The sequence below is a fragment of the Pleurodeles waltl genome, chromosome 9 (genome assembly GCF_031143425.1).
Source record: "Pleurodeles waltl isolate 20211129_DDA chromosome 9, aPleWal1.hap1.20221129, whole genome shotgun sequence".
NCBI lineage: Eukaryota > Metazoa > Chordata > Amphibia > Caudata > Salamandridae > Pleurodeles > Pleurodeles waltl.
In genome coordinates, this window is record NC_090448.1 from 130,967,870 (window position 1) to 130,992,998 (window position 25,129).

The following is a 25,129-nucleotide window of genomic DNA, read 5'->3' on the forward strand; positions in this document are numbered from 1 at the left end:
TAAAAATCCAACATGGATGAATCTGATTTTTGGAGGTTACATCTGGCTGAGCCCACCCACTGGTGTGGCTAAAAATCATAAACACACCCCTCTCCTGCCCTCTCCTAATCTAATCAAGGGGGCACCTAGCTGTCTGGGGTTGCAGGATGTGGGGGTGTTGCTGGGTGCTGCAAATGTCCTTCTCTGCCTTTGAAGACCAGTTTGGCAGCCCTCCCCCTTCCTGCCTCACCATCTGCTGAGGGGAGATTCTCTCCCCCAAGCACATTCCTTTGTGTGAAGTCTGGCCACTTCACACCTCATCAAGGCAGCCTGGCAGAAGCTGCTGCAGGCTGGCCAATCAGAGCACAGCAGCAAAAACAATGCAGAGCTGAAATTGGCAACTTTTTAGGTAAAGTCTAAACTTTTTACCTGGACAAGTTATATTAAATCCAACAACTGGAAGTTGTGGGATTTATTACAACAATCAATTTGATACCAAATTCTTGGTATGTAACATTTAAGGAGACTTTAAAATTTAAAATAAAGTCTGCCCATTATAGCCTATGAAGGCCATTTACTTCAATGAGGGAAAAACGAATTTGGCTGTTTTTACCTCACCAGGGCTTATAAATCTATTTTTATAAAGTCCCTGCTTATAGTTACATGGCACCCAGCCCTAGGGGCACATAGGGCACACCTTAGGGGTGACTTATATGTAAAAATAAGGTAGTTTAAGACTTTGGAAGTACCTTTAATTCCAAAGTCGAATTTGCATATAACTTTAATTTAAAAGCAGCCAGCAAGGCAGGCTTGCTTTTAAAATGACACTGGGCACCTCAGCAATGCACCTAGGTGTGCACCACCTATGCTGTGGTCCCTAAATCTACATGCCCTACCATATACTAGGGACTTATAGGTAGGTTAAGTTAGCCAATTATAATTAGCCTAATTTGCATATCCATTTTACACAGAGCACAGGCCCTGGGACTGGTTAGCAGTACCCAGGGCACCTTTAAAGTCAGGAAAACACCAGCAAAAAGTGGAAAATGGGGGCAAAAAGTTATGGGGCCTCTGCAATCAGCCCTGTTTTCTCACACTCATTAAGAAGGTATTACAGTTGAACTGTGATGTCAATATGCCTGCTGCTAGAGCCAGTAGCCAAGCTGAGAGGGAGTTGATTCAGCACGATTACAGGCATAGTTTTAACAAAGCAGTGAAAACGAAAATGGCTTTTCATCCTTCTAATCTTTATTTCCTAAAAATGAACCATGGTAAGCAGAAGAAAGATATTTATAGGAACATATTTACTCTTTGCACACTGATAGTCATTGCAGAAAATGAGTATCAGCATTTAACTGCACTTTGTGAATCGTGATAATTTTTTAAAAATCTGATTACACTGATTCTATTTTCTTTTTGCAACAAATTGCTAACTCCTTTTTGATATGTTTAATTTCAAACTATACTCAGTTTTTCTTCTTCATTTCTGCAGCTATATCCCTTCTATACCCTAGAGCAAGACTTCAAGGATTTAAGTAGTTTGAGGGTAGCGTAATGGTCTGATCATGTATTAGGAGGAATAAAATACACCCAGCTGTTCATTTTAAGGATATTGGAAGTCAGCTTGGAGTTCCATGACGTAATAATGCAACTCACCTTTGGCATCATTCCTCTATATGGTCATGGAAGTCCTCCATGGCTTTTACTATTCTTATGCTGTGAGACGGGGGTACTTTATGCCTTCAAAGTTGATCATCCTTGAAAACAGCTCTGTCTCATGTGGGTAGCTATACAGGACAGTACCTAAAACAGATAGCGTCTTGAAAAGCACATAACAATCACACCAGTATACCCCAAAACCCATTGCTGGGACAGTGCATTTACTGTTATGTAAGTGCATCAAATAGCATGGTGTGGTAACAGAGGGAAGTGGAGGGCAACATTGATGGACATGAAGGAAACAGGATGTGTCTGTAGAGTGACTAAGGCCCAAACTTATGAATCCTTTCCTTTGTCCTTGCGTCGCTCAGGGTCAATGGTGCAAAGACATGCAAGGGGCAATTTGTACTGCCTTGCATGGCTTTGGAAAGAAATATGATGTAACACAGCTGCTTGCGCTTTGCTACTTTACATTTCCAGCTGGGAGGCATTCAGTGGGCAGAGCATGGGCATTCCCATGCATTTACTCTGAATTTTGGAGCATTCACAGATTTCCTAAAGCTAGTAAACCTGGGAATTTGCTAAAATGCTACAACGTCCTGTGAGAAATTGGGATACTGTTTGGGGCATGAAGCCCTACTCAAGAGGAAACCACAATCCTTGTCAGGGTGAGGCACAAGCAAACTTCAAATTAACATGTGCTCAACTCTCTGGTAGCTTGGCACAGAGGCAATGTGTAAAGTATTATGCAGCAATTCAAACAGTATTAACGTGAAAACACAACACAAAAAGAAAATCCCATATCAATTTAGAAAGATAGCGTAAAACCTAATAAAAATATCAAGACAAAATGACAAACATCAAATCCGTAGAACTGGAGGTATGCAATTTTAAAGACTTAAGTAAAAATAGTGCAAAAAAGCTCAAAGTGCCACTCACAGCTATCTGGTCAGGCGAGACTGGGAGAGAGCCACACGTTCAGGCCAATTGCAATAGAGCGCAGGTGTGATACAAGGACCAGGTTAGTCCAGCTAAAAAGTTAACTTCTCAGTCCAGTGCAAAGAGTCCCACTGGCAGTGGAGGGGGCCAGGAGAAGCAGAGAAGTGTAGCAAAGAGTCATCAATGTTGTGCAAAGAGCAAGCATACCATTGCAGACTGTCATTGCTGTCGCCTGAGGATCCTGTTGCCATCACAGGTAGGTAGACTGGAGCTTTGTGATGGCACTCCCTGCAAGCGGTTGATGCTGTAGCATGAAGAATCGGGTTGACAGAACTTTGCATTTGAGGGTAGTTTGAGTGACAAGGTTTTGGCACTAACAGGCCCATTTGCTGTCGCAAAGAGACCAAAAACTTAAATTCAGTGTTTCTGATGCCACACCAAGTGTCTAGGACCTGAGGGACACCACTTTGGGGTAATGGGCTTGCTCTATCTGAATCTGAGTGCTGGTGCAGCTGTTTGGGAGTCTTTTATGACACTGTGGTTCTGAATAGGAGGCCAGCAGACTAGCCCTTGGAGTCACTCTAGGAGTCCTGGGTTCAAGTGCAGTTCCAAATCTCTCTCACTCAAACAGGATGGCAACAGGGCAGCAATCCAGCAAGTTAGTAGTCAAGCAGGACAGCAGTCCAGCAGAGATGCAGTGCTTCAGAAGCACAGCAGTCCTTCTTCCTAGCAATCTCCACAGGTCCACAGGTGTCCTGAAGAGTTGATATCTGAGGTTCAAAATTTATAGTAGGTGCCACCTTTGAAGTGAGGGAAACTTCTAGAGGTTTCCCCTTGTGGTGCACATGATTCCTGGCTACAGACTAACTACAGGGGGTATGCAGAGCTTTCTGTGGAGGCAGGACACAGCTTATGGAAGTGTAAATGGACTATTCCCAGCTCCACCATCCCATCCTGCCAGTTATGGCCCATCCAGGCACACCTAAGCCCTCTATTTTGTGTGGCTATCTAGGAGGAATACACAAAGCCTGACTGTCAGCTACACCCAGTCATGTGATAAAGAGACAGGCAGTAGGCACTAAAGACCTGATTCACAAAGGCAACCCTACACTTTTCTATAAGTCTACAATTATTTGCTATTCACAAAAGTATTTTACAAGTAGCATCTTTAAGACTGCAGAGTATTCCCATATAAGACAATAGCACAGTCCAGTTTCTTCATGTGAGGAGACTACGTAGTCATGAAGATAATACCCGTAAAATACCTTTGTAAATCAGACCCTAAATGTCTAAGGCAGAAAAACACCAACATTGTAAAATATGCATTTTTAAAATTGTAATTTAAAATCTGATCTAACCATAAAAGAGGATGTTTCTTTACAATTCCAAATACACCAAACATGAACTGGTACCTGTTCCCATTTGGAAGTTATCACTTAATAAATGTTATCAGGTAACTTCAGAGGTAGGTCTTGCAGTTGTGAAACCACAAATCTAAGAGTTGTTCACTACCGGGACATGTGCAACTTACAAATACATGTCCTACCTTTTAAGCATGCTGCACCCAGGGCTGTCTGGCGCATATCCTAGGGGTGATTTATTTGTATTAAAATGAAAGGTTTGGGCCTGGCAAAATGCTTATTTTTGTCATGATGAAATGGCAGTTTGAAACTACACTCAGAGGCTGCAGTGGCAGGCCTGAGACGTGTTTGAAATGGCTACTTAAGTGGGTGTCACATTCAGTGCAGCAGACCCACTGGTAGCATTAACATTACAGGTCCTGGATACATGTAGTACCACTTGACTAGAGACATTTAGGTAAAATAAATATGCAAAGTGAGTGTAAGCCGCTTCTACCATGATTAGACAAGAGAGTACAAGCACTTTAGCACTGGTTAGCAGTGGCAAGGTGCACAGAGTTCTCGGGCCAACAAAAACAGGTTCAGAGTACAGGAAGATGAGTCAAAAGGTTTGGGTATGACCCTGCAGAAAAGGCTGAGGCTAACATGTCCCCAGTGAGGCATAACAGGAAGAAATATCTTTATTTCTTCTTGTTATTTCCTCTTTTGCATTCTGCATCACACACAAAAAGAGGAAAATGGAGGTGTCCCTTCCTGCATAAAACATTTCTGTCTGTAACACAGGCAACCTTCCACTATGGTGCAAGGGAGCTTGTGTTGGCGTCAGGCAGCACACAGTGTGTCAGCACAAGGAGAGTTCAGAAATGCTCCAATGTGTAGCATTTAGGCTGTCTCCCCATCACGCAACACAGCGCAGTGCAGCAACTCTGCTTCCTGCCCTGCATGAAAGATTAGTAACTATGCCCCTTAGAGTTTAATGATCAAGGTTATTGTTATATTCAATCTTCAGCAAAGCATAGTGCCCTTATTGTTTCTTTCTTATTTTTGCTTGCTAAGATATTGTGCATGCCTGACTTACCCCGGCCAGGGGCTCAATACCCATCTTGTTGGCACCCATCTCCTAGTTGAATAAACATTTCTCCCTTTAGGCCTGACCTTCAACAGTATTCTTACTTTATATTTGCTCAGAAAAATTTATCTTGGCATTGTTTTTCCCCATTAGGATTAGTATGGAAATAATTAAGAACCACATTTGAATCCAGAGTTTGACAACCACGAATGTGCCTTTGAGCTATAGTAAAGTTGATATAACTTTGAGTTATTCTCAGGTTGAAATGCAGGGCGTGCAGCTAAAATCATTTCAAATGAAACTCTGCTGTTCAACATTCCCTCCTGTTAATGCAGAAAATGTTATGTGTAAAAGACTAATGCAATATTTCATGAAATCATGAATCAATTTGTATAGAGACACTTGCTCCATGTTTATACATATTTTATAGTGATTTAGAGTATATAAAGGAAAGTATTACATTATTTTCCTTTTTATGTATATTACATTGGAACAGATGAGTGATTTTCGTGTGTTTTCTCAGACCACTTTATTAATGGTGTTATGTTTTGTGGTGATGTTAATTTTGCTTTGCAAATCAAATTCTATCTAACCTCGAAGCACCACTCAGATATATGTTTTAACATAACTCTTAGGGGGTCATTAAGAGTTTGGCCATGTTGGCAGTGGCGGTCGTACCGCCGACAGCCCGGTGGTGAAAACTGCCATATTATGATCATGGCGGTGTTCCCAACAGAACACAGCCAAACTACCGCCAGTGCTGCCAGTGCGGTCAGGCCGCCACAGACAGTGGTAAGCACCTTCAGACCGGCGGGGACCATGTTTCTGCCAGACACCTTTCAAGGCTGCACACTGCCAAGGTTTCCACCGCGGTCGCACCGCCACCAAAACCCTGGCGGAAACCAACAGAATAGAAGGAGACACTCACCTTCAGAAAGCCATACCTGTTCGGAGCCACCATGGAACCTGAACTCGAAGTCTTCCCACTGCTCCTGCTCACACAACAACTCCGGAACCAGCGATGAAGATAACTGTCAGTACACCCACCTAGCACACACTGGAGGGAAAGGCATTAGTACACACGCACACACAACATACACACCTGGAACGACCTGCGATGGCCACACACACACATAACCACACACCCATACAAACACACACACCTACATACACACACGCACACCCATATAGCCCACACACCACGGCCAACACATACGTGCCATACACACACCAGCCTACATACACACAACACCACCACTGTCCAACACAATCATACACCAGACCACTGAGTCGCACAAGGACACAATGACTGCAACTACACAAACGCTTCGCCAAGCAAGTACACTGCACACCCACACATGACAACACATACTGACAACAACACGTAACAACACCACACAACCAATCAATACAAACACACTGCCATAGAACGTTCCATATGTCGCACCATGCCCACACAACATAAAACGCATATAACAGAGCCATCACCACACACACGGACGCACACACAACAACCACACAAGGGTACACAACACCATTATAACACATGGCAACACAAACAATACCCATTTTAGCTACACGCATGCATGTACCAAACACAAACATATCCTACACACAATACACAGCAATGACAGCGGGACTAATGGCAGGGCCACACATGCAGTGCACGCACAACTGCTAGCACAACCAACACACACACACACACAAACCAAAGCCCACAAGCAGTAAACAGCCATGTAGAAAGAAAGGCAGGACAAGTAGGTTTCCATCAAATCCAACATCAGGTTGGCTCAGGTGCATTAGGAAGGTGAAGTGGAATAAAAATAAATACATATCTACAATCATAAAGACACTGGCCAGTCCAATGTTCATCCTTCCAAAGGCACAAATGATGCTTAACTGTGCCCCTACATGACTCCTGACTGCAAAATGACCTACACAGGGTGGGGGCATCACGGTTGCAGGCAGGCACCTCAGGAGTGAGGCGGCATGGAGGAGGAGTATGGGCTGGGGAGGGGGGTCCTTAGGCTTGGGTTTGGGCTTGGGGGGGGTCCTTGGGATTGTGTTTGAGCTTGGGTGGGTAGCCCTTGGGCTTGGGCATGGGAGGGGCAGACTTCTTGGCAGGGGGAGGGGCATGGGCACTACCAGGTTGGCAGAGGAGGAATTGGAGGTAGAAGGCCTGGACTTGAGGAGTGACACAGATCACTTGCAGGTGTCACAGGATGGGAGCGGGGTAGGGAACAGTGAAAACTCTGAGAGGAACTGGTTAAGATAGGACTAGTGGCTGGATCCTTCAATGATGGTGTGGTGGCTGCAGGTGTGTCTGGTGTAGTGTCTGTGAAGGAGGTGGTGGCGGGGGAGTGGATGTGTCTGCAGGTGGGTGTTGCTTGTGTGCATGCCGGTGGTGGGTCTTGTGGTGCTCGTGTTTGTCTGAGCTACCCTTGTCTGTTGAGGTGGATGCATGCTTGTGTGTACGTGTGCTTTGATGGGTATGGGGAGAGGGGTTTGGGATTGGGAAGAGGTAGTTGGAGGGGGGACGGGAGACAAAGGGAGATTGGCTGCCATCAGAGTGGAGCCCAGAGCCTGAAGGAATCTCTGTAGGCCAGCGATGGCACAGTGAATGCCCTCCAGGAACGCATTGCTCTGTTGGGCTTGATCTGCCAGTCCCTAGATTGCATTCTCGATGGTCAACTGACCCACAGAGATGGACCTCAGGAAGTCAATAGCCTCCTCACTGAGGGCAGCAGGGCTGACTGGTGCAGGGACAGAGGTGCCTGTAGTGAAGGAGGCACCCACCCTCCTTGAAGAGCGGGCAACTCGGTGGGGAGAAACTGGGAAGACGGTTGTAGTAAGCGTGGTAGCAGACAAAGATGGTGCTGGGGTGGTCCCAGATGGGTCCGCCACCACCAGGGAGTGTCCACTTGAGAAGGTTTTCCCGAAGAGAAGGTGGTAGAGCTGGTCTCCCTTGTGTCACTCCCTCCGCCCTCCATCCCACTGGGTCCCTCGCTCTTGCTGGTACCAGCTTTATGGGTCCCATGGGCTGTTGCTTCCCCACTCACCTGTGCCCTTTCTCTTTCACCAGACAATGCTGATGCAAACAAAGAGAGAGAGAGGGAGGGGTGGAGAGACAGATGGGGGAAAGAGTTAACATATGCCTCCCATAGACACAGCTAAACATGTTAATCTGTGACATTACATATCATAAATAGGCAATGGCAATTACTATTACACATTACCTACATCATGTCTTTGCATGTCACTACCACCCACACCTGTAGGACAGCACTACTAGAGTCATCCCCATTATGCCAACCAGAGCCCTTTTAGCTGGCACAGTCTGCCCTGGATGCAGTGTCATTAGTATGCCTGAATACACATCTTGCCTCTCCAAACCTCTTACACCCATTGGATGTGTAGCTGGTGTCCAAAACGCTTCTGCATGCCCATTATAGCATATCTCAGCAGTGCCATGCATGTCCAACAGTGTTAGGTGTGTGCTATTTTGACATGTTTTGCTTACATGTGTCAAGTGCATTTCTCAATTTACATTCTCTCCTCTCTACCTAGATATTCTGCTATGAGGAGATTGAGACAACCACCAGCATACCGTCCACTAGTTGACCTTGCAACCCTGGAGGACAGGCATAGCATACAAACCTATCGTCTGAATTGTCAGACCATCATGGATCTATGTACACAGTTGGAGCCAGATCTGTTTCCCGCCATACGCAATCCCTATGCCATCCTTCCCACAGTACAAATCCTGTCATTGCTACACTTTCTTGTCACAGGCTCCTTGTAGAATACAGTAGGCTTGGCAGCAGGGATGTCACAGCCCATGTTCAGTCTTGCATTGAAGGATGTACTGTGTGCATTATTGTGCACCTAGACAACTACATCAGGTTCCCCCAACATGCGTATTTGGCTTATGTGAAGGCAGACCTTTATGAATTGTGACACATCCCTCATGTGATGGGGCCATTGATGACACCCATATAGCTCTGGTTCCTCCCAGTGCCAATGAACAGGTATATAGGAACAGGAAGAACTACCACTCCATTAATGTTCAGCTGGTGTGTCTGGCAGACCAGTACATCTCACAGGCCACTGCCAGGTTTCCTGGATCTGTCCATGACTCCTTCATTTTGAGGAACAGCAATGTCCCACATATGATGGCACAACTACACACAGAGAGGGCATTGGCTCCTAGGTATGCATGCATTTGAAGGTGGTTCACTGTTATTGCATCTGTCATCAAAACCTTCCCTGTCGCTGTACCTGTTATGTCACTGGTCCTACATTTTTTTAACGCAGGTGACTCTGGCTATCCTAACCTTCCCTGGCTGTTGACACCAGTGAGGTACCCTACAGTGGAAGGGTAACTCCATTTAAATGAGGCCCACGGCGGGACGAGGCGTGTAATTGAAAGGACACTTGGCCTACTGAAGGCAAGATTCAGGAGCCTGGACCTGTCTGAAGGTACCCTCCTCTATACTCCCCAAAAGACATGCCAGATCATGGTTGCCTGCTGCATGCTCCACAATTTAGCCCTGAGATGTCAAATACCATTACTAGCTGATGATAAGGAAGCAGCTGGACCACTGGCTGGTGATGCAGACATGAAAAGTGATGAGGAGGCAGATGAGGAAGGTTCAGCTGACTATAGAACAGAGCTCATCAAGCAGTACTTCCAGTAACATACAGGTATGTTGTGTGTACTTGCAAGTGTTGTATTTCCACATTTGTGTCAATTGTCCTCCTGATTAGAATCATCAGTGGTAGTGTAAAGTGCTCCTATCCTTATGTGTGTGTTGTGGAAGGTGACTGATTGCATGTAAGGTGCAGAGTTGCAATGTCTATTCTCTAGCATGTGTACGCTATGCAGGTTGCAAGTGTCACATCTCCTATGGACAGGCCTGGATTGTGCTATGTGTCCAGCATTCTCCTGTTCTCATGTCATTCCAGCAAGTAAATGTGTACTGTAAATCTTTGCCTCACCTACATATTGCTTGACTCATTCGTGTTCATTAGCCTTTGGTGACTGATTTACAGTGTAGAGATTAGCCTATGATAGATGCCAGCTAGTGTTGTGTGATGTATTCCCTGAAACAGGTGATGTAGAAGTGACATCTGTTGTGCCCTGTTTAGCTGGCAATCCACATTGGGCACAACAACTATGAACTGCATATGTGCTTTGTGTGCCACCATGCCTACTATCCTGATGGAAATCTCTGTCATGGTCTTTTTGCAGGTTAGATCAGTGGATATGCTCTGTTGTGTGGCTGGACTAGTGACTCCCTTACATCTGCCCTGGGACATGTCTGTTGTTCTGTTTCTCCTGTAGAGGATGCCTGTGAGAAAACAGGGCTGATTGCAGAGGCCCCCTAACTTTTTGCCCCCCTTTTCCACTTTTTGCTGGTGTTTTCCTGACTCGGATGGTGCCCGGGAACTGCTAACCAGTCCCAGGGCCTGTGCTCTGTTGAAAATTAATATGCAAATTAGGCTAATTATAATTGGCTAAGTTAACCTACCTATAAGTCCCTAGTATATGGTAGGGCATGTAGGTTTAGGGACCACAGTGCACTGCTGAGGTGCCCAGTGCCATTTTAAAGGCAGGCCTGCCTTGCTGGCTGCTTTTAAATTAAAGGTATATGCAATTTCAACTTTGGAATTAAAAGTAGTTTCAACGTCTTAAACTACCTTATTTGTACATATACGTCACCCTTAAGGTGTGCCCGATGTGCCCCTAGGGCTGGGTACCATGTAACTATAAGCAGGGACCTTATAAAAATAGTTTTAGAAGCCCTGGTGAGGTAAAAACAGCCAAATTCGTTTTTCCCTCATTGTAGTGAATGGCCTCCATAGGCTAGAATGGGGAGACTTTATTTTAATTGTAAAAGTCCCCTTAAGTAATGGATACCAAGAGTTTGGTATCAAATTAATTTTTATATTAAATCCCACAACTTCCAGTTGTGGGATTTAATATAACTTGTTCAGGTAAAGAGTTTTAAACTTTACCTGAAAAGTTGCCAATTTCAGCCCTGCATTGTTTTTGCTGCTGTGCTCTGATTGGCCAGCCTCTGGCAGGCTGGCCAGGCTGCCTTGATGAGGTGTGAAGTGGCCTGGCTACACACAAAGAGATGTGCCTGTGGGAGGGAATTTCCCCTCAGCAGATGGTGAGGCAGGAAGGGGGAGGGCTGCCAAACTGGTCTTCAAAGGCAGAGAAGGACATTTGGAGCAGTCCAGCAACACCCCCACATCCTGCAACCCGACAACTAGGTGCCCCCTTGATTAGATAAGGAGAGGGCAGGAGAGGGGTGTGTTTATGATTTTTTGCCACACCAGTGGGGGGGCTCAGCCAGATGTAACCTCCAAAAATCAGATTCAGCCATGATGGATTTTTGAAGAATGTTGCCTCCTGGGATTGATTTTTGCCACACTTCACAGGAAGTGGTCATCACAGGGGGAAGGACCCTGCACCTGATTGGAGAATCAGGACCCCCCTGTTTTTCACCCAGGAGCAAGGATAAAACTGGCAGACCTGCACCCACACCTCAGATCCCCATCAGATTCCAACAAGGAAGAACCAAAGGAGAAGAAGGACTGCCCTGCTGGACCCCTGGCCTGCACCTGGAACCTGCACTCAGAAGGACTGCACGAGCTGCACACTTGGGCTTCACCACAAGAAGGACTTTGCCTGGCTTCAATTGGTTCAAGGAGGGACTCCCGGTTTGCTACAGGTACAAAATTGCTAACCAGAGTCCCCTGCACCAACTCCTGAAGAAAGCAACCAGCTGACCACTGCCCAGTGGCCAAAAAGGAGTTTGCTCCAGGTGCATTCTGGGAGGTGTATTCCGCACCCCCAAGGATCATCGCAGAGCTTCTGGACCCTTGGGGTGAGCTGTGAACCCCAAAAGAACCTTAAAAGAACGTCTGGGAGAAGCCCCCGAAGTTTGGAGTACTTTTGAAAAAAAGCTCCATAGAGGGACCGACCAGCCGAGGCAACTCTAGCCGGCTTGCCTCAACCGCGACCCGGCCTGATTTGCAGGTTCATCCCGGTAAATAAAATCTCCAAAAAAGAGACTAAGGGGGTCATTACAGCTTTGGCGGGCGGCTACCGCAGCCCGCCAAGCTGTAACCGCCGGGCGGCCACCATTGCAGCTGCACTCCAGCGGTGCCCATTTGGACATCCCTGCTGGGCCGGCGGGCGGAAACCAAGTTTCCGGCCGCCGGCCCAGCGGGGATGTGGGCCTCAACATGGGAGCCGGCTCCAAATGGAGCCGGCGGTGTTGCGGCCGTGCGACGGGTGCAGTAGCACCCGTCGCGCTTTTCACTGTCTGCATAGCAGACAGTGAAAAGCCGCATGGGGCCCTGTTAGGGGGCCCCTGCACTGCCCATGTCAGTGGCATGGGCAGGGCAGGGGCCCCCAGGGGCCCCACGACTCCCCTTACCGCCAGAAACAGGCTGGCGGTAGGGGAGTCATAATCCCCAGGGCAGCGCTGCTTCCCTGCAGCGCTGCCCTGGCGGATTTTCACCGCCGGGGCTAAGATGGCGGGAAACCGCTGGCCCCGGCGGTGCGACCGCGGCGCTATCGCCGCGGTCCAAGTACGCCGGGAGGCACCGCCAGCCTGTTGGCGGTGCTCCTGTTGTTTTGGCCCTGGCTGTCTTTGACCGCCAGGGTCATAATGACCACCTAAGTCCGAAGGGAAAAAGTTGACCGGGACCTCCCAGCCAGCGTATCCGAGGAGGGCTCCAGGGACGTCGGATCAAGACCCAGATTTACCCCGGTCGAAGCATTTTCACCTCGAAAAAACGACTAAATCTGAAGGTAAAAATCTCCACCGAGGATTCCCGCGACGGGTATCCGGAGAAGAGTTTCAGGAAGTCGGATTGGACTGGCAGGTTCGTCCCGCTGAAGAAAATCTTCAGAAAAGAGACTAAGGGCCAGATGTAGCAAAATTAGATTTTGCGATTTGGAAATTGCGACTCAGTGCGACTCGCAATTTCCGAGTCGCAAAACCATATGCAGAATGGTGTCTCAGACACCTTCTGCGAGTCTCTATGGGGTCGCAAAGACCCACCTCATTAATATTAATGAAGTGGGTCGCATTTTGCGACCCCATAGCGAGTCCCTGCACTCACAGGGATGGTGGCCTGCTGAAGACAGCAGACCTCCATGTCTGTGACTGCTTTTTAAATAAAGCAGTTTTCTTTTTTTATTTTGCAGCCTGTTTTCCTTATAGGAAAACGAGTTGCAAAATAAAAAAAAACGAAACCATTTGGTTTCGATTTTTCAGAGTAGGCAGTGGTCCAGTGGTCCTTTTTGGCAACATTCACAAAGGGGAAGGGGTCCCATTTAACTGCGAATTGCTTTGCGACCGCATTCACGGTCACAAAGCAATTTAGCATAGCGATGCGAGTCTCAAATAGGAAGGGAACACCCCTTCCTATTTGCGAGTCGCATTCACAATTTGCGAGTCGGTACCGACTCGCAAATTGTGAATGAGCATCGCAAACGGCATTTTGCATGGCGCAAACTGCGATTCTCGCAGTTTGCACCATGCAAAATGCTTGCTACAACTGGCCCTAAGTCCGAAGGTAAACTTTTGACCGAGGCCTCTCGCGAGCTGTAGCCGAGCAGGGCTCCATCACGGTCGGCCTTAAACTTTGACTTAGCCACGGTCGAGGTGCAACCAGATGACCCGATTGGCGCTTTTTGTTTCTAGGCGCTAAAAAAACAATAATTCTTTTAAAATTCATATCTCCGGTTCCCCTTGCCCGATTTTATTCGTTTTTGTGTCATTTTAAAGATACAAATATAATCTATTTTTATAAATTGGTTTTGGATTTTTTAACTGTTTCCTGTGTTTTGTTTAATTACTGTTTTGTGATATTTGAATGCTTTACACTGTGTCACCTAAGTTAAGCCTTGTCGCTCGTTGCCAAGCTACCAAGGGTTGAGCTGGGTTTAATTTACTGAGACCTAACTGGACCTAAGTGGAGGTTAGTGGCCTGTTGCTAAGTGTAGGTACTTACCTGCCCTTACCAATAGCCCATTTTTCAACAATGCCTCCCTCTGCTGTCCATTACACTGCCTGTTGGTTTATGGGGCCCTACCCACATAATATATTGCTGACCAAACTTTTGCATCTGTACTAATAAAGACACATGTGCATTTGCTGTGATCTATAGTGTTTATTGTACATTAATTGTCACACGGGATGCGTGGGGTCATGGTGGTTGAAGACATCAGAGTAGGTGGCACAGCTGTTGGAAATTGCATTGAACAGTCAACAGGGTGTCTTGGTGGCACACAAAGGAGAAAAAATCAGGAGAGGGCCACTACCTGGCAGTAGGTTTTGTCTAAGCATCTGCTGCAGCTGGATGTGTAGGTGGACATCTACATTTCAGGGGGAGTTCTTAAGCTACAGAGGGAGGAGTGCCTGTGAGCTGTGGTTCCCCTGGCAGGGCCGCCATTCCACTAGCTGCCGCAGATGTTGAGGGATCAGATGTGATGTGGCTAGTGGAAGGGGCCTGCTGGTGGTTGGAGGCAGTATGTAGGGTGGTGTTAATGTCCTTGAGCACCCCTGATATGGAGCCCATGGTGGCATTGTGGGCCTGCCACTGCTGCATGACCTCCTGGTCATATTCCCTCTGCAGCCTTTGGTTTCCCCCAACATGCTGATGATCTGGCCCATTATGTCCTGGAATTGATGGTATGCTCTCAGGACATTGGAGATGGCTTCCTGGTCAGGTGACTGTCTTGGGTGTCCCATCCTCTGGACCACAGTTTCCCTCCCACATCCCTGCTCTCACATGCCTGTGCCCCTGGCACAATGTGCCCACTCCCAGTGTCAGCAGGACCTTCACTGTCTTGGGTGTGAGGGGTCGACTCAGGTCCCTGTACTGTGGGACACAGTATTGATTGAATAGTCCTTGGGAAACAGATTTGGGGACAAAGGGTTAGCTGTAATGTTGGTGCCACAGGGTGGGGGGGTTGATGTGGGCAGGGTGAGGCAGGGAGTGGTAGACTGACCAGGATTAGCAGATGAGCCAGGTAGGTCGTCACTGTCCAGACATCCAGCGGCGTTGTCCTCTGTGGGGCCTTTTTCCTGTGGAAGGTTCGCAGTCCCCGTTATCGTCTCCAGGGTTCCACTGGCATGGGTACCTGTGGATGGAGTAAGAGAGGGTTAAATGGTGGAGGTGTGGATTGTTGTGCCTTTGTCTGATGCATACAGTGGCTTGACTTGATTCCCAGCAATGGCAATGACAAGTGCAGCACTGTTAACACAGTCTGTGGACGATGGATTGTGGTGGGTGGATTCTGTTCCTGTGTGATGGTTCACATGACAGGTGTTCCCTGTTAGTATGAGCCAATTCAGGCTTGTTAGTTGTTTGTGGGCATTGCTGTACATTGCAGCATGTTATCCAAGTGGAAGGGGGTATACATGTGTGTATGTAAGATTGCTTATCCTGTCTGTGCATGTTGTGCATGGTGTATCCATTCTTACCTACAATCCCATCTTCAGTAAATTTCTGGGTTGTTGATTTGGATTAGTAGCCCTTAGATTTGGTGGCAGTGCTGTGTCTGTGCTTGGCGTTGTTTGGCATTGTGTTGTGCCATAGCAATGCTGTCATTGCCATGTAGTGGTCCTCAGTCAAAGCACCCAGTTGGTGTAGATGGTGCAATAGTCGTTCATGAAAGAGATGTGATGTGAGGTACACATTGCAGGTTTTTATGGAGATGGGCAGGTGCATTGTGGGAGTCGTAGTGAATGTGATTAGCAGAGCTATCCATGCACTTGGCAGGGACTGTGCGGGCATCGGGGCTGGGTGGTGGTGTGACATGCAGGAGAGGGGCATTAGGTGACTAGGTGGGAGGTGTAGTGGAAGATAGGGCTTATTGGGGAGTGATTGGGTGGTGAGGAGGCATGCTGGACCATACAATTTAGTTACTTACCAGAGTCCAGCCATCCGGCTATTCCAGTCAGGCCCTCTGGATGCACAATGCCCAAGACCTTCTCCTCCCACGATGTGAACTCTGGGGGAGGCGATGTGGGCCTACCACCAGTCTTCAGCATGGCAATTTGGTGTCTGGATGTCATGGAACACACCTTTCCCCGTGGGTCATTCCACCTCTTCCTGATGTTCTCCCTTGTGGGTGGTTGGGTGCCCACTGAGTAAACCCTGTCGACTATTCTCTCCCATAGCTCAATTTTCCTGGCAATGGATGTTTGCTGGTTCTGTGCTCCAAACAGTTGTGGCTCTACCCTAACTATGACATTGACTATGACCCTCAACTAATCGTCTGTGAAGCGAGGGTGATTTTGATGAGACATGATGGTTGTGTTGTGGGTGAGAGTGGGTGTTGTGTGTGTCAGGGTGCAGTGTAGGGTGCTGGGTGGGGTGTTTGGGTGTATGTGGTGGATGGTTGTGGTGTTAGTGTGCAGTTGTGATGTGTGTACAGTGCTGATCATGCAACTGTGTGGTGTGTGCTGAGATTGAAGTGTATACGTGCCTATCGTATATATGTGCTAAGTAATGAGTTTGAGGGTCCTCGTTGTCTGTGTATTTGGTTTTTGTCACAAGGGATTGTAGGTTCTGCAGGGGTGTTATATAGTGCTGTGAGTGGGTGTGCCTGGTGTGTGTGTGTGTCAGGTGTGGGGTATTCAAAATGTCCAATGTGGTATTGTCTGAGGTGAGTTCTTGAGTGCGGCGGTTCGGACTGCCAATAGTTTTTTGCCATGGAAGAACCACTGCGGTGATTTTTGGGTCATAATCTGATGGGTGGAAAGTTGTTGGGCTGGCAGTGCTGGTGGTGGGACTGCCTGTTTCCCGCTCCTAGTGTCCCAGTGGTGTCAGGTTTGAGGCTGTTTTTTGGCAGGCTTCACTGTGTGACTCTTAAATTGGAGGTCAGATGACCACCAACATGGCAGGCTTTTGGTGGCCACCACCATGGCGATCTTGCGAAAAGACTGCCAAAGTCGTAATGAGGCCCTTTGTTAGACTTTTCATCCTTGGCGTGGTCTCCCTTAACCTTTTGCCTTTGTTCCCCAGGTTGTTGATGTGTGCTGGACTCTGATTTTACTGTTTTTGTTACTCTGGGCACTTTACCACTGCTAACGAGTGCTAAAGTGCAAGTGCTCCTTTACAAAATGTGAATGTAATTGGCTTATCCATGATTGGCATATTTGATGTATTAGTAAGTCCCTTGTACAGTGCACTAGGGGTGCCCAGGGCCTGTAAATCAAATGCTACTAGTGGGCCTCAGCACTGGTTGTGCCACCCACATAAGTAGCTCTGTAATCATGTCTCAGACCTGCCACTGTAGTGTCTGTGTGTGCAGTTTTAACTGTAAATTCGACTTGGCAAGTGTACCCACATGCCAGGCCTAAACCTTCCCTTTTCTTACATGCAGACACCCCTAAGATAGGTCCTAGGTAGCCCCAAGGGCAGGGTGCAGTGTATGGTCAAGGTAGGACATATAGGCCCAAGTTTGAACCGCTAAGGGTCCGCCTATGCGGCCACAAACCCGCCGGCCGCATTTCAACATCCCTGCTGGGCTGGAGGGTGGAAACACAGTTTCCACCCGCCGGCCCAGCGGGGATGTTGGCCGTAACATTGCAGCCGGCTCCTAATGGAGCCGGCGGTGTTGCGGCTGTGAGACGGGGGCAGCTGCACCCATCGCGCTTTTCACTGTCTGCTGTGCAGACAGTGAAAAGCAGGGTGGGGCTGCGCCTGGGGGCCCCTGCACTGCCCATGGACAGGCTGGCGGGAAGGGGAGTCGTAATTCCCAGGGTAGCGCTGCAAACAGCGCTGCCCTGGCGGATTAAAATCGCCGGGACAACGATGGCGGAAAACTGCTGGTCCCTGCGGTGTGACCACGGCGCTACTGCCAGACTGTTGGCGGTATGATCGCCAATACAACCCTGGTGGTCTTTGACCGCCAGGGTTGTAATGAGGGCCATAGTAATGTGTTTTAAGTGTCCTGACAGTGAAATATTGCTAAATTTGTTTTTCACTGTTGCAAGGCCTGTCCCTCTCATAGGTCTACATGGGGGCTACCTTTAAATCTGATTAAAGTGTAGATTCCCTTTGGGAGCGGATGGACATGTGGAGTTTGGGACCCCTGAGCTCACAATTTAAAAATACATCTTTTAGTAAAGTTGATTTTAAGATTGTATGCTTGAAATTGCCACTTTTAGAAAGTGAGCATTTTCTTGGTTATACCATTTCTGTGACTCTGCCTGTTTGTGGATTCCCTGTCTGGGTCAGTTTGACAGTTGGGCTGGTTGCACCTCACACTAGACAGTGACACAAAAGGAGCTGGGGTGTAGTCTGCATTTCCTGGTGAGCCATCTGTGCTAGGAGGGAGGGGAGGAGTGGTCACTGACGCCTGAAAGGGCTGTGCCTGTCCTCACACAATGCAGTCTCCAACCCCCTGGTGAGTGTCTGGAGCCTGCCCTGGGCAAGGCAGGATTTCACATTCGAAAGAGACTTTACTTTGAAGTAGGCCTACTTCAAAGGAAAAATTGGGTATGAGAAGGGCACCCAAAAACACAGACTTTAGAACACTTCTTTTAACAAGAGGAACCTCTGCCTGGAGAAGAGCTGAAGAGCTGAGGAAGAAGAGCTGCCCTGCCTGTGACTGTGCTTTGTGGAGCTATCCTGCAGTTGGTGCTTCTGCCAGAATAAGACGGCAAAGACTGGACTTTGTGTGCCTTCCATCTTGTGACGAAATCTCCAAGGGCTTGATTTAGAGCTTGCCTCCTGTTGTTTGAAGTCTCAGGGACAGCAAAGACTTCTCCCTGCCAGCACCTGGAGTCTCTGGAGAGACTCCTGCTCTGACAAGGGGTGCCCTATCCAGTCCCTGGGCCCTTGGAAGGAAAGCTGGTGGAAATTCAAGGAAATCGACTTCGGACGACTTCGGACCGACGCCGCTGCTGAATCCGGTGACGCCGCCTGCAACCGACTCAGTGATCTTTGCTGGAACGCGAGGACCTTCGCAGGCCCGATGCCGCTGCAGCCCCCCTAAAGTCCACGTTTCCGTGGAAGCCGCCACACCACGTCGTGACCGACGCTGCTCGAAGCGCGCAGATTCAACGTTTCGCACAGACGCTGCGGCTCTGAGTGCCAGTGATTCAGGAGATGTCCACAGGCAATTTGTTATGTTCTGCAGCCATCCAGTGGCTTCCTTCTCAGTACTGATGACAGAGCATAGGTTATTTCATGTTGACCTGCACTCTTGGTGTCCTTAGTGCTGGACATCACAAGCGATATTATAGATTAGTATCTAATTGGGCTTTAAGAAAAGTAATCCTCCGAAATAAAAATAGTAAGATTATGAAACCGAAAGAAGAAGATCAAATTTAAGATGTGTGGAGGTCCAAAGAAGGGAGAGCAAGGGTCATGTCCAGCTGGAGACATTCAATAACCACTAAGGACAATTTCTGTGTTTTTTAAGCCAACAGGATGCCTTTCAAGCCAAGGAAAATGGCTTGCTCCAAAAACCAGAAGAATTTTGGTGAACTTTGGAAACATCCTAACCAAAGCTATGCAGCTGAAACCTAGTAGGACTGCAAATATATATGATCTTAGAGTCTTCTCAGATATGGCTGTTAACTCCTCCAAACCCTACTGAGAATTTAAACTGAGGACTCAGCTTTTTGCATGCAGGCATAGAACAGACCTTGATAGTGGTAAAGTTAAAAGCACGTTCAGTGATGAATGCTCTGCACAAGAAAATGTGAGGGAGTTACAGAGTAAATTGATGCATAAAATGTAAGAAATCAAGAACCATAATTTGAGAATGACTTCTAAGTATTTATCTTGAAGGATGGATCAGAAGGGAGAAATTAGGGAGAGAGGAATCCTGTCAGGGCATGGGTGTAGGTGATGAAACCCCTCTCCAGTTTCATAGTACCTTGATATGGGAAGTTGGGTCCTCCAAGGACATAGGCAGGGTAAGCCCCAGCGGATAGACAGTAGTGGGGGAGGGTAGAAAGAGGGGATGAATTATTGAGTGGGAAAGGTAGAAAAGGTGGGTAGAGTGGGAATTAAAAAAACTTGACAATTTAGTTTTCTTGGAAGGTACTGTAATTCATACAACAAGTTTCTCAGTAGTCTTTGGCATGGAAGGATAACAAAAATAATAAAACTAAGACTGAAGGCTGATTAACCATCAACCTCCTTAATGTAAACTTTACTATTACCAAGATGTGAGAAATTATGTTATTGATTGAGGAGAGCGAAACCCTACTTATGCAACAACCACAATCCAAAAACTGTGGTTATCTGTTCCCTCCAGACGGGAACAAAGTCACAAGTTGAGGCTGACAATGATGGAACATGGACCAGATGCATGGATCAGGTTAGTCCTACTGAGACTTGTACCTTATGTCCTTGAAGTGAGGCACTGCTTTGTGCCGCATCAGCTCTGTTGAGTAGCTGTGAGGGCTGCAATGCGAGGTCCTGTGTCATGTAGCATTGCACTGCGTCGGTTCTGCTGAGGCCCTCTGGGGGCAGCGATGCAAGGTCTTGCATCGAGATGCATTGCACTGAATTAATTATGATAAGGAGCTGAGAGGTGCTGCAATGAGAGGTATGGCGTCAAGCTATGTTGTGCTGTGTCGGTTCTGATAAGGAGCTGCAAGGTGCTGCAGTGAGAAGTTCTGCATGGAGTTGCATTATGCTTCATATGTTTTCACGGGGCCCACAGTTAGGTACAGCAATTTATTCCCACATCCAGGCGTCCAGGACTGGGCAGGACCACTTGGGATGTCAGACCTCACTACAGGCAGAGTCCCAGTAAGGTGTTCAAGGGAGTTGGGGCTTATGATGTTCATCAGAACAGGAGGCCAACCAACTAGCCCTTGGAGTCACTCTGGTGGTTATGGTTTGAGGGAGTAGGGCCAGTCCTTCTGCAGTCAGCAGGACAGCAAGGCAGTCCTTCAAACAGTCGTGCAGCTGGGCAGTACTTCTGGAAGCAGGACAACAAACAGTCCTTCTGATTCTTCCACAGGCCTAGCAATGTTGGCCTGAGGGTCTGATATTTATATGTGGTGCTGGCATTGAAGTGGAAGAAACCCCTAAACTTCCCTTCACATCTGGTTTTGGAATTTCTTTCCATCCAGCCTTGGTCCCAGGATATCTGGAGTCACAAAAGGCTAGTGTGAAGTTCTATGTGGGTTCTGAAGCAGCTACTTTAAAGTGTAAGTGTGCAAGGGTGCTTAGGGTGCTTAGACAAAATCTTGAGTTTACAATATTGGTATACATAAATATTGAAAATTAAATATTGTGACACAGAAATATTGTGATGCATAAATTTAATTGACAGGAATATCATTTCTAGAAGTAAGTAATATAGTTTAAAAGAATATTAATGTTTTTAATATTGTTTTCAGTAACATAGTTGTTAAAAATATTGTTTTTTAAATTATTTTTATGTGTTTTTGTTTCTATTTTTTTTAAATATAGGTTGTGATTTTAAGTGATTTAGAATGTTTTGTTTTATTATTAATAGTCATTGATCATGGTGTAGCAGGTTGTTGGGTTTGTAAGTGGTTAGGATGGGAAGTTAAATTGGTAACACTTAATTATCAGTTATTTAATACACGTAAATTAATTATTTGGATTAATATTTATTTTGTACTGATTTGTTTTTGTTACATGTCATTTGCGTGCTGTTAAGATTGTAGCAGTATTGGGTGGGAAGTTCATTATGCAATAATTGATAAACAATTAATTTAAATATGTGATTTATAGAATACTTGTTTATTTTACTTATGTTTTGGTTGCAGGCTGTTAGGTTTGTGGGGGTCTAAGGTGAGAAGGTAATTAAATATTAATTAACAACAGCTATTAATTGTTAAATACTTTTTTAATTGATTTTAAATGTGGAAATTGTGGAATACTTTTTTGAAGTTATATTTAGGTGCAGGCTGCTAGGTATGTTGGGTATGGGTGGGAAGTTAACTAATTAATTATGGAACAATACATATTTATCAATTGATAATTATTTTATTGAATAGTAATAATGTAAACTGATTAACTGATTTTAGATTTCTTATGCATATATATTTTTCATGTTATTTAGTAATTTTTATATTAAGAGTTTATTTTTTTCTACATTCATGGAATTACACATATGTGTAATGTGTTTGATGTGAAGTTCTTTCCCTACTTCTGCTTAGAGTGCAGTAGGAACAGTATAAATTAACCTCTTCACAGGTCATCACTTTTTTTACTGTTGTACTGTTTGGAGAGGGAATAGGACATTTCAACCTTCAAAAATCCAGTGCTTTAACTACTGTTGTACAGCATGGAGTGGGAAAAGTAAATGTTATCCCTCTGAAGTCCACCATTTTCCCTATTGTTGCGCTGTTTGGAGTAGGAATATTACATTTAACCACTCCACAAAACAAATGCGTTCCCTACTGTTGCCCTGTTTGGAGTGAGAATAGTAAATTTAACCCCTCTGAAGTACAAAGGTTCCCCTACTGTTGTGCTGTTTGGAGTGGAAATAGTAAATATAACCCCTCCAAAATCCAATGCTTTCCCTACTGTTGAATGGACTGGAGTAGGAATACTACATTTTACCCCTCCAAATTCCAACACTTTCCCTATTGGTGCCCGGTTTGGATAGGGAATAGCAAATTTAACCCCTTTGAAATCCGTCGCTTTCCCTGCTGTCACGCAGGCTGCAGTGGGAATAGTACATTTTACTCCTCTGAAGTTCAACGGTTTAGCTTTTTTTGTACTGTTTGGAGTGGGAATAGTAAATGTAACCCTTCCAAAATTCAATGCTTTCCCTGCTGTTGCACTGTTTGGAGTAGGAATAGTAAATGTCACCTTCTCCAAAGTCCAACACTTTTCCTACTGTTGTTTAAACTGGATTGGGAATAGTAAAGCTCACCCAGCGTCCAGCACTTTTTCTATTCTTTCACTGACTGGAGTAGGAATAGCAAATCTTAATCCTTTAACCTCCAATAACTTCTCTACTATTGCGGTGACTGGAGTAGGAATAGTAAATATAACCCCTCGGAAGTCCACACTTTCCCTACTGTTGCATAAACTAGAGTGGGAATAGGATATTTAATATTCTTAAACTCCAATAGTTTTCATACTATTGGTTGAATTGATTTTATAGTAATAATTGTTTTAATATTTGATGCTATTTGTTTGTATTTTTAACATTTATTTTAAAGTTTACAGTATATTAAGTAAATGTGTTTTTGGAGTTTAACATTTTTAATATTTTAGTTATTGGCTAAGTTAATCAATATATTCTTCTGTTATTGAATTGTTCATATTTAATATGATATAGTCGTATACCCACAAACACACATATAAGGTGTGTGAGTATGGGTTAGATAAAACACTTTTCACATCAACCTTAAAAAGGACCCCTCAGAAGATTAGGGGGGCACTCACATGTAAGACAGACCATGGCGTATATGTATTGGAATGCTTATGTGTGCTACAATATGTGGGCAGTACTAAACTTCCAGTATACAAGAGATTCTTGCAACATATTAGAGCCCTCAGAAACAAGGACAGGACTTACCCAGTTGAGAGGCACTTTTTGGAACTTCATAACAACAATGATAGAGAGCTTAAGTGTTGTGTAATAGATGTAGTGCCCAGAATGGAGGGGGCAATAGAAAGAAAAGCCTCCGAAAATTTGAGTCCTCATATATATTGAGGTTGGACACAAAAAATCCTGATGGTCCCAACTTGAAAGAGAAGTTATACACCTATTTGTAATATAACAACATTGAATAGGGAAGATTTTAATTTTCACTTGAGTATTCTCTCATTGCACTAACTAACCTTAACTGTTATAAAGGGGAGCCTTTGTGAACATAAAGAGAAAAGTATAGCATCAAAGAAATTGTATTTTTTAGAGTAAGGGCTGTTTTATTTTTATTTTCATTTCTGCTTTTTTTAGTTTGTTCCTCCTTTTGTAGGGGGTAATTGTAAAGTAGGGCAGACAGGACATCAAATCTGCCAAGTTTCATAGTCCTTTATCTTTATGCTGAGTGGCATGTTGATTAAGTCCAGAGCATCATTGCCCACTAGGGTCCTATTACGAGCGGATAGAGTCACACCTAGCATTTTTTTTGGTTAAAGTCTCAGTAGGTGGTAGTCACATCAAACACTATGCACTTTACAGATGGAACTAGAACAGTGTATGTATTAAAGCTCTTTTGATAACTTGAAATATGTTTTCAAGGCATGAATGATCTTCATTAGGCACTTTTACATATAGTGCATTGGAAATGGGATACTCAGGTTTTATTGTATCATGTGTTGCTGAAACATGCGTGGTGGCTGAACAATGCACTTAACATCCCACAGTAGAGGAGATACTTGAAGCACAGTCATGCATTTTACTTACTTCACATGAAGTTGAGTGAGATTGTTTTTATCTGATGTTGTGTTTTTCAGTGATTTTTTTTTTTTCAATGGCAAGTGCAATTACCTGAGAGTAACTTTGTCCACCAGGGCTGACTTCTCAGGAGGTATTGATAGCATATAGCGTGCTTTTGTACTTTAATCAGTTTTCAGAGTATTTAATTGCACCTTGCACTTTGACACAGTTATGCACTCTACATACTTCACATGAAGTTGAGTGAGATTGTCTTTATCAGAAAACCTGTTATTTAGTGATATTTTTTAATGTACCAGTGCAATTATCTTGGAGTGCCCATTTGGACAGTATTTTCACTAGGTATAGTTGTTCAGCAGTAATATTCCCCACCAGTGGAAACATGCTATAGTGAAACCCTTGCTCAAGAATCCCAACCTAGATGCATTTGTTCTTAATAATTACAGGCCCATTTAATTGCTGCCAGCTTTCTCCAAGATATTGGAAAAACATGTGAATACGTATGTTTCCAATTTTCTTGAGGACAATAATATCCTGCATCCTTCCCAGAGTGGCTTCAGACCTCTACACAGCACGGAATCTGCGCAGATTAAAATTACTGAGGAGGTCAGGAAGCGTCTTGATCAGGGGCTGGTGTCAGCGATTATTCTTCTAGATCTCAGTGCCGCTATTGACAATGTAGATCACAGCATTCTTCTTCAAAGAATGAGGGAGACTGGAGTGACAGGCAAG